Here is a 12,087-nt window from a genome sequence, read left to right as displayed (position 1 = left end):
CAACACACACACACACAATAACACACATCAACACACCCCACATCAATACACACACACACACACAATAACACACATCAACACACCCCACATCAATACACACACACAATAACACACATCAACACACACACAATAACACACATCAACACACCCCACATCAATACACACACACACAATAACACACATCAACACACCCCACATCAATACACACACACAATAACACACATCAACACACCCCACATCAATACACACACACACACACACACACAATAACACATCAACACACACACACAATAATACACGTAATAACACACATCAACACACCCCACATCAATACACACACACAATAACACACATCAACACACACACACACAATAACACACATCAATACACACACACAATAACACACATCAACACACACACAATAACACACCAATACACACACACAATAACACACATCAACACACACACAATAACACACATCAACACACCCCACATCAATACACACACACACAATAACACACATCAACACACACACACAATAACACACATCAACACACCCCACATCAATACACACACACACACACACACAATAACACACATCAACACACACACACAGTAACACACATCAACACACCCCACATCAATACACACACACAACACACATCAACACACACACACACACAATAACACACATCAACACACCCCACATCAACACACCCCACAACAATACACACACACACAATAACACACATCAACACACCCCACATCAATACACACACACACACAATAACACATATCAACACACACACACACAATAACACACATCAATACACACACACAATAACACACATCAACACACACACAATAACACACCAATACACACACACTAACACACATCAACACACACACAATAACACACATCAACACACCCCACATCAATACACACACAATAACACACATCAACACACACACACAATAACACACATCAACACACCCCACATCAATACACACACACAACACACATCAACACACACACACACAATAACACACATCAACACACCCCACATCAACACACCCCACATCAACACACCCCACAACAATACACACACACACAATAACACACATCAACACACCCCACATCAATACACACACACAATAACACACATCAACACACCCCACATCAACACACACACACACACACACAAACAGACAATAATACACGTAATAACACACATCAACACACCCCACATCAATACACACACACACAATAACACACATCAACACACACACAATAACACACATCAACAGACACACACACAAACACACACACAAACACACAATAATACATGTAATAACACACATCAACACACCCCACATCAATACACACACACACACCCCACATCAATACACACACACACACACAATAATACACGTAATAACACACATCAACACACCCCACATCAATACACACACACAAACACACAATAATACACGTAATAACACACATCAACACACCCCACATCAATACACACACACACACCCCACATCAATACACACACACACACAATAATACACGTAATAACACACATCAACACACCCCACATCAATACACACACACACAAACACACAATAATACACGTAATAACACACATCAGCACACCCCACATCAATACACACACACACACCCCACATCAATACACACACACACAAACACACAATAATACACGTAATAACACACATCAACACACCCCACATCAATACACACACACAATAATACACGTAATAACACACATCAACACACCCCACATCAATACACACACACAATAATACACGTAATAACACACATCAACACACCCCACATCAATACACACACACACAATAATACACGTAATAACACACATCAACACACCCCACATCAATACACACACACAATAATACACGTAATAACACACATCAACACACCCCACATCAATACACACACACACAATAATACACGTAATAACACACATCAACACACCCCACATCAATACACACACACACACACACAATAACACACATCAACACACCCCACATCAATACACACACACACAAACACACACAATAATACACGTAATAACACACAACACACCCCACATCAATACACACACACACACACAATAACACACAACACACACACACACAATAACACACATCAACAGACACACACACAAACACACACAATAACACACATCAACAAACCCCACATCAATACACACACACGTAATAACACACAGCTCAACACACACATACGCCATAACACACACTAACACACACCATATAATCACATGCAATAACACTCAGCTCATCAGCACACACACACATCAAAACACACACCATAGCACACAAATACACACACACACTTTAACAGAACCCCACCCCCCCACCCCCCACTGTACAGTATCTAAGGTTGGATTCATGAACTTTGTTGTCCAGCTGCTGCTCTGTGGGCACTACAGAGCGGTTTGAGACGCAGCCTCTGTCTCAGTGGACGTCTCAGTGGACATCTCAGAGGACACCTGTGAACCTGTGAGAAATGAACCTCAAGGAGACACACTCTACACACACTTCAGACATATTTATGAGGACTTTCAGTGTGTGTTCTTATGGGATCAGGGGAAGGGGGGGTAGAGAGAGGGGGAGAGAGTGGGGGGGTAGAGAGAGGGGTGGAGGAGAGAGAAGGGGGGTAGAGGGGGTAGAGAGAGAGAGAGAGGGGGGGATGGAGGGGTGGAGAGAGAGAGAGAGAGAGAGAGAGAGAGAATGGGGGATGGAGGGGGGTGGAGTGAGAGAGAGAGAGAGAGAGAGAGAGAGAGAGAGAGAGAGAGAGAAAGAGAGAGAAATGTCCAGAGATTTTCTCTTTTGGACCTTGTCTTTAATAATGCACTCTCTCTCTCTTCCACAACCTTTGCTGGTAAAAAAGCTCTGCACATGTTTTTAATATTTCATGACTGGACACACTGACAGCAGGTTGACTGGACTTGAGCTGGACGCTTGAACTGATTCGTTTATCTCTTCTGGATAAGTAAAATAGCTGGACGTTATCCAAAACATGTAAAACATTCTGGCATGAAGGATTGTGGGTAAAGACCCTGTGCACCTCAGATAGTGAATACAGCAGCAGCTGGCCATGAGCCAAGGATGATAAAGTACATCAACGTTGTCTATGGTCACCATCCTCATCCTCATCTTCATCTCTATCTGTCTCCTCCGTCTCTGCATCATCTTCATTTTAGAATCCTCAGCTATATAGCACAGGTTCTCTCTCCTCATTCTCATTATCTTCATCACTACCATACTCATACATCATTATCCTAATCCTCCTCATCATCCTTATCCTCCTCCTCATCCTTACCCTCCTCATCCTTATCCTCATCAACCACATTATCCTTATCCTCATCATCATCCTTATCCTCATCAACCTCATCATCATCCTTATCCTCCTCATCAGCCTCATTATCCTTATCCTCCTCATCAGCCTCATTATCCTTATCCTCCTCATCAACCTCGTTATCCTTATCCTCCTCATCAACCTCGTTATCCTTATCCTCCTCATCAACCTCGTTATCCTTATCCTCCTCATCATCCTTATCCTCCTCACCAACCTCATTATCCTTATCCTCCTAATCATCCTTATCCTCATCAACCTCATTATCCTTATCCTTCTCATCATCCTTATCCTCCTCATCAGCCTCATTATCCTTATCCTCCTCATCAGCCTCATTATCCTTATCCTCCTCATCATCCTTATCCTCCTCACCAACCTCATTATCCTTATCCTCCTAATCATCCTTATCCTCATCAACCTCATTATCATTATCCTTCTCATCATCCTTATCCTCCTCATCAGCCTCATCATCCTTATCCTCCTCATCAGCCTCATTATCCTTATCCTCCTCATCATCTTCAGCCCCAATATCTCCGCCTCATTATACTCATTCAAGATTCAAGATTCAAAGAACCTTATTAATCCCATGGGGAAATTTGTCATCATAATATTTATCCTCAGCCACATTATCCTCATCAACCTCATTATCCTTATCCTCCTCATCATCTTCAGCCTCATTATCCTCACCATTATCTTCATCCTCAGACTCATTATATTCATTATCTTTATCCTTGGCTTGTCCTTATCTTCTTCATTATCTTCATCCTCAGCCTCATTATCCTCATTACTTCCATCATCAGCAAAACTGTCCTCATCAACCACATTATCCTCATCCACCTTGTCATCTTCAGCCTCATTATCCACACCATCATTTTCATCCTCATTTGTATTGTTTTCTTCTTCAGCCTGATGAACCTCATTCTCCTCCTTCTCATCATCATAATCCTCCATAACCATACCATGAGCCTCAATATCCACATCCTCAGCCTCATTATCCTCATCATCCTCTTCATCCTTAGCATCATTATCTTTATTACTTTTATCCTCAGCCACATTATCCTCATCAACATCATTATCCTTATGCTCCTTGTCATCTTCAGCCTCATTATCCTTACCATTATCTTCATCCTCAGCCTCATTATCCTCATAATCATCTTCGTTCTCAGCCTCATTATCTTTATCACCTTCATCCTCAGCCACACTATCCTCATCAACCTAATTATCCTTATCCTCCTCGTCATCTTCTCCTAAGTCGCATCTTCATCATTTCTCTTTTCCTCATCAAATCTCATCAGCCTTGTCATCCATATCTTCCTCATGATCCTCATACACCTCATTGTCCTCCTTCCTCAACCTCATTCTTCTCCTTAAATTGACCATGCACACCATCATCCTCATTATCAGCTTCATAAAACTCATCATACTCATCTTCCTCAACCTCATTCTCCTCATCATTCCTCATTCCTTTATCCATTTCATCTTCTTCCTCATGTAAGCAGGCAGAGATCTAGAGACTTTGGTTTTTAGAGAATCTATATTGAGATACCTTGAAGCTGCTGGTGGTTCCTGAAGAACCCAAGCTCTGACTGATTAACTGACTGACAGAAGGTCTGCAGGCCACCTGCTAGGAGCATTTAGGACAGAGATTATGAGATGACAGAGCTGAGATTATCGAGGTTCTGGCTGAGAGACGGAAACAAGGACTACATCAAACAGACGTATCCATCAAAGCTCCTCTGACTGTGAGCTGAATTCAGAGCAGCTGCTACATTAAGTTATTCACAGAAATATCAAAACACAAGCTGTCTAGCTGTCTGGATGGATGGAAGCCAGAAACTCTTATAGCAAAGATACCAATTTTAGGGATTGGCTTGAGGGAATTCAGAGCAATAAAGCCGAAGCTGCGGCGCTGAACTGAGCTGCAGATATTACTGGCCCAGAGCTTTGAGTATGAAAAGTTAATGAGGGCTTCCTGTGGAGGCAGAAAAATAACTTGTATCACAGTTTATCAGAGATATTTATACCCAAACGTATAAACATTAACAAACATTAAAGACGCGTGAAAAAGCCGAGCGCTCCACAGCATTCTCCAGGACAACATCAGTGTTGTTTATTGGCTGTGATTTGTGTATTTACTCTTCAATACACAATGAACAAAAAGCTTCAGATTTCAATAGGATTCAATTCTACACAGTTCTCAGAGAGTCTTCACAGCATGCTCAGATTCTCCTTCACTGAAGATCCTTCTCTCCTCACGTCACCTCCATTCAGACTCTCTCACTTCATCCATCACTTTTCTCTTCCCTCTGTGTCTGTTATCATTTTACTTTTAATATTCACCTTAACCTCACCATACTAATCATCATTGTCCTTCTCTTCATCATTATCATCAATGACCTCTTCATCATCCTCAGTCTCTTCATCCTTATCTTCCTCATCATCCTCATGAACCTCATGGTCCTTATCTGCATCCTCATAAACCTCATCATCCATATCGTCCTCATCATCCATATCGTCCTCATCATCCTCATAAGCCTCATCATCCATATCATCCTCATAAACCTCATCATCCATATCGTCCTCATCATCCTCATCATCCATATCGTCCTCATCATCCTCATAAACCTCATCCATATCGTCCTCATCATCCTCATAAACCTCATCATCCATATAGTCTTTATCATCCTCATCATCCATATCGTCCTCATCATCCTCATAAATATCATCCATATCATCCTCATCCTCATAAACCTCATCATCCATATCGTCATCATCCTCAAACTTCATCATCCATATTGTCCTCATCAACATCATAAACCTCATCATCCATATCGTCCTCATCATCCTCATAAACCTCATCCTCCATATCATCCTCATCATCCTCAAACCTCATCATCCATATTGTCCTCATAATCTTCATAAACCTCATTATCCATATCGTCCTCATCATCCTCATAAACCTCATCCATATCGTCCTCATCATCCTCATAAACCTCATCCATATCGTCCTCATCATCCTCATAAACCTCATCATCCAAATAGTCTATCATCCTCATCATCCATATCGTCCTCATCATCCTCATAAACCTCATTATCCATATCATCCTCATCATCCTCATCATCCTCATAAACCTCATCATCCATATAGTCTTTATCATCCTCATCATCCATATCGTCCTCATCATCCTCATAAACCTCATCATCCATACCGTCTTTATCATCCTCTTAAACCTCATCATCCATATCGTCTTTATCATCCTCATAAACCTCATCATCCATATCGTCCTCATCATCCTCATAAACCTCATCATCTATATCGTCCTTATCATCCTCATAAACCTCATCATCCATATCATAATCAACATCATAAACCTCATCATCCATATCATAATCAATATCATAAACCTCATCATCCATATCGGCCTCATCATCCTCTTAAACCTCATCATCTATATCGTCCTTATCATCCTCATAAACCCCAACAACCATATCCTCCTTATCATCCTCATTATCTTCATGCTCCTTATCTTCATCATCCTTAGCCTCATCATCAATATTTTCCTCATCATCCTCATAACCTCATAGTCTTTATCTTAATCATCCTCATTAACCTCATCATCCATATCTTTATCATCATCATTCTTATTAAACTCATCATCCATATCTTCATCATTCTCCTCATAACCTCACTGTTGTAATCTTTAGCATCCTCAACCTCATTATTCATATATTCATCCTCATATTGTCACAGTCCTTATCTTTCACATCCCCATGAACCTAATTGTCCTTATCTTCATCATCCTCAGCCTCATCATCCATATCTTCCTCATCATTCTCATAAGCCACATTGCCCTTATCCTCATCATCCATGTCTTCCTCATCATCTCCAGATATCTCCAAAAGGTTTTTTGTTTGTTTATTTGTTTTGCTGAGGATCACACTGACCTTTCACACCATCAGACAGCCAGGATTATTTATATCTCAGCGTGGTTGGCAAGCATCTAATCATGGGGAGTAGATGATGATGGAAAGCTGGATCTTGGCAAGGCTGAGGCGAGTGTGTTCCTGGAAAGACCCACGACTTTTTCCTGCGGTCTATGTCCAGAATTTCTTAATCACTCTGTACAAACCATTGTGTTGTATGAGATGATTATTTCCTGTTCTTGGCAGATGTTGAAAGTTCTACATTTAGGACATCCGGAAAAACCAATTACTTCATACTTGTGTTACACTTTCTCTCCTTTGACTCCTCTTTATTCCAGCTAACAAATCTCCCAAAGGTAACATGACAATGTAGCATCATACAGCAGCTACAAAATGGCAAGGATGAAGGATGGACGGTAAAGGATAAAGGATGAAGAATGAAGGATGGACGACCAAGGACAAAGGATGGACGACCAAGGACAAAGGATGGACGGTAATGGATAAAGGATGAAGAATGAAGGATGGACGACCAAGGACGAAGGATGGACGGTAAAGGATGAAGGATGGACAGTGAAGGATGAAGAATAGAGGATGGAGGGTAAAGGATGAAGGGTGAAGGATGGACAGTGAAAGATGAAGGGCGAAAGATGGAGGATGAAGAATGGATGGTGAAGGATAAAGGACGAAGGATGGACGGTAAAGGATGGATGGTGAAGGATGAAGGATGGATGGTCAAGGATGGATGGTAAAGGATGGAGGATGGAGGGTGAAGGATGAAGGATGGAGGGTGAAGGATGAAGGATGGAGGGTGAAGGATGAAGGATGGAGGGTGAAGGATGAAGGATGAACAGTGAAGGATGAAGGATGGAGGGTGAAGGATGAAGGATGAACAGTGAAGGATGAAGGATGGATAGTGAAGGATGAAGGATGGATAGTGAAGGATGAAGGATGAACAGTGAAGGATGAAGGATGGATGGTGAAGGATGAAGGATGGATGGTGAAGGATGAAGGATGAACAGTGAAGGATGAAGGATGGATGGTGAAGGATGAAGGATGGATGGTGAAGGATGAAGGATGGATAGTGAAGGGTCAGATTTCTGAGAGTTCAGGGTCGATTTTTACCACAAACCACAACCAGCACTGCTGAATTCTGCATTCTGATTGGTCAGAAGGTGTTGAGTAACATTGATGGAATGAGTCTCCAGTGTCAGAAAGTCTCCAGTTTCTCTGTAACAAGACACAAGCTGTTTTTTCCCTCTTATTACATAATAATAAAATAATAATAATAGCTATAATAATACATTATTTTATATATGAATATTGCAATATAAATGTTACTCAACACCTTCTGACCAATCAGAATGCAGAATGCAGTAACACTCGCTGTGGTCTATTCCCACCAATGAAATTTGATTAGATTTGACCTGAACTGGACTCAGGATGGTGTAGTTAGCTTTAGTCCAGAATAAAGACTGCAGTCTTGAAGCTCTGAGAACATCTCTGTAGATCGAAAAAAAAAAGGAGAAGAGTGGACTTAATGCTGCTTTAAGGATCCGAGGATCCGATAACGGAGAATTGACGAGCTATATGTGCTAAGTGCACTGAGTAAGCAGTATTGGGTACACACATACACACACACACACACACACACATACTGAGCTTTATCTCAGGAGTGTAAAGATTACAAACTTTCTCTTTCCTAAACTCACACAGTGATGAATATCAGAGCTTTATTAATGACAACACCACATATTATTAATGACTGACTTACAACACAACCTCTCTCTGTCTCTCTATCTGTCTCTCTATCTCTATCTATCTCTGTACCGTCCAGTTTATTAACCTTCATAACAAACGTCTGCACTCCTCCATTCATCACAGCCAGTCGATCCAGCTCCAGAGTGATGACGGACGCAGGAGCGAATTGTGAGCAGGAGGAAGTGCTGAGTGGACGAGTGAAGGTTAACAGACCAAAACTCAGCCTCGTTCTGACCGATAACGACGTCGTTTACGAGCCGTGACGGCCGCTATGCCGTGGGATGTGGTGCACTGCGATGTGCTCGGGCCCGGAGCCACCGACTGCAGCACGATCAGCAGAGTAAAGACTCTACAGTTAACTCTGCAGTTTGTGATGTGGAGAGATGAAGAGGTGGAAAAGAGCGCCCTCTGCTGTCCAAATCATCATCATCATCATCATCAATCACCTTCTTTCTTTCAAGCTGAATAATCTACTGTATTCAATAATAAACTTACATTTAACTTGACTCTATCTGATGTAAACAATCAGTGCAAAATTAATAAATAATATCAAATATATTAATGTCAGTCTGTTTTTTCTGGGCAGTTATTAACCAAAAGTCAAAATATTAGGAACAGTGCAGAAAGTAGGATAGCAGGAGAAGTTCAAAAATATCAGAACAGGATAAAAAACAGAACAGCGGGCTGTCCAGAACGTCAGATTTTCCTCGGATCAGGACAGGAGACAGGAGTGAACAGATTCACAAGGGCTGGGCAAAGTGAAGAAAACAAAGCGGAAAATCACAGATAATTAATCAGGCTTAATAACGACCATCGTTTACGTAGATACACCAGATCAGGCATAACATTATGACCAGTGTCAGGTGAAGTGAATCAGACTGATGATCTCCTCATCATGGCACCTGTTAGTGGGTGGGATATATTAGGCAGCTGGTGAACATTTTGTCCTCAAAGTTGATGTTAGAAGCAGGAAAAATGGACAAGTGTAAGGATTTGAGCTTTGAGTTTGACGAAGGGTCAAATTGTGATGGCTAGACCACTGGATCAGAACATCTCCAAAACTGCAGCTCTTGTGGGGTGTTCCTGGTCTGCAGTGGTCAGTATCTATCAAAAGTATCCTTTAAGTCCTGTAAGTATCCCATGGAGGTTCCATCTCACAATTTGAAGGATCTGCTGCTAACATCTTGGTGCCACACCTTCAGGGATTTAGTGGAGTCCATGCCTTGATGGGTCAGGGCTGTTATGACAGCAAAAGGGGGACTAACACAACATTAGGCAGGTGGTCATAATGTTATGGCTGATCGGTGTATATTACCCAGATAAAATTCTGATGGCTAGATCACTGGATCCGAGCATCTCCAAAACTGCAGCTCTTGTGGGGTGTTCCCAGTTTGCAGTGGTCAGTATCTATCAAAAGTGGACCAAGGAAGGAACAGTGGTGAACCGGAGACAGGAAGTCATGGGCGGCCGAGGCTCATTGAAGCACATGGGGAGTGAAGGCTGACCCGTGTGATCCGATCCAACAGACGAGCTACTGTTGACACACTTTTACCTGAGCTAAGAACTTTTATTCATTTATTTATTTATTCTTATTTTATTTTATTATTTTATTTTGTTTTGTTTTTTTTGTTTTATTTCATTTTATTTTGTTTTATATTTTTATTTTATTTTATTTATATTTACAAATTATTCAGCAATAAACTCACTCATAAAAATGACAGATTTTCTCATATCCAAAATATTTCCAATTTTTTTCCCCCATAATATTTTGTTTGATTAGAGGAGAAATATTATATTAAACATTAAAGATCATGATCAAGTGTTAGATTCATTTCACTGCAGAATCCACACACAGACTTTTTTTTATGATCTGATATTCAGGACTTCAGACTCTGAACATCGCACACAGACAGATTTATGCTAATTTCATGCTGACTGCACGTTCACACGCCGCTTGTCCTCTCAGCAGTTTATTATTAAAGCGTGTTTAAAGAAGCACATCACCACAAAAAGTGACATCGTCAGTCGATGGGTTTAATTAAAGTCCTTGTAGTGATCATCTCCGCAATGTAGATCATCTCACAGCCGCCCGAGACGCCGAGTTCCTCAGATATCACTATGGGAGATGACCTCAGGCTTCTGCTGGACACCATAAGATTCCACACGATTCAATAATTGTATAAAATATACCAAGAATTTGATTCATGAATGTTTAGAATGAATAATAACTAAAATATGATCAAATTATGACCAAAAATTCAGTTTTCTGGCTTGGACAACCTAAGCCACGCCCCCTTTTTGCTCAGTGGGAGGGGTTAAACAAAAAGTTAATTTTTATTATTACTGTGATTGCAGCTGACCTCATAGGCAGGAGAGCATTTGAAGAAAACTACTCTTTTTACTCTCGATTCGAGTTTAAAGCATCGAATCGCATTTTTCCGGCCCGGAAATGACCTCCTTCTATCAGATCTTAGAACTTCTTCTAAAAACACAAGGCATGTAGGGTTTCCCAGAACTGAGCTATCTGATGATTGATGATTTAGAGCAGACGTCTCTGAAGGTTACATACTGCCGCTTTAAAATGTGCAGTCGGATTAGAGGAAAGCAGCGGGTTTAAGGAAACTTCTCTAATCTCAAGTTAAAGCTCTTAATGAAACAGGGCGGGTTTTAAGCGGCAGCTCTTCCTTTTAAAAAACGCTGAGAGAGAAGCTCAGATCTGACACTCCGTCTCGCTCCAGTTTGGCTCATCCCGTTGATCTCCATGGCAACAGGGCATCTCGGGTCCGGAGTACATCCAGTTGAAAACGAATGACTCTGCTCCCGGCTGAGGGAGCGCACGTGTGAGGAATGGAAAGTGTGGTGTGAGGCCAAAACTAACTGTTTAAAAGTTCTACCAAAGAAAGCTCGTTAATCTATTTACATATATTAGCATAAATCAATGACCGTTATCTCCTTTCTTTTTGTCGGAGAGCGAAGTAGTTAAA

The sequence above is a fragment of the Hemibagrus wyckioides genome, linkage group LG29, assembly GCF_019097595.1.
Source record: "Hemibagrus wyckioides isolate EC202008001 linkage group LG29, SWU_Hwy_1.0, whole genome shotgun sequence".
NCBI classification, from domain to species: Eukaryota; Metazoa; Chordata; class Actinopteri; order Siluriformes; family Bagridae; genus Hemibagrus; species Hemibagrus wyckioides.
This window is presented reverse-complemented; position numbering follows the sequence as displayed.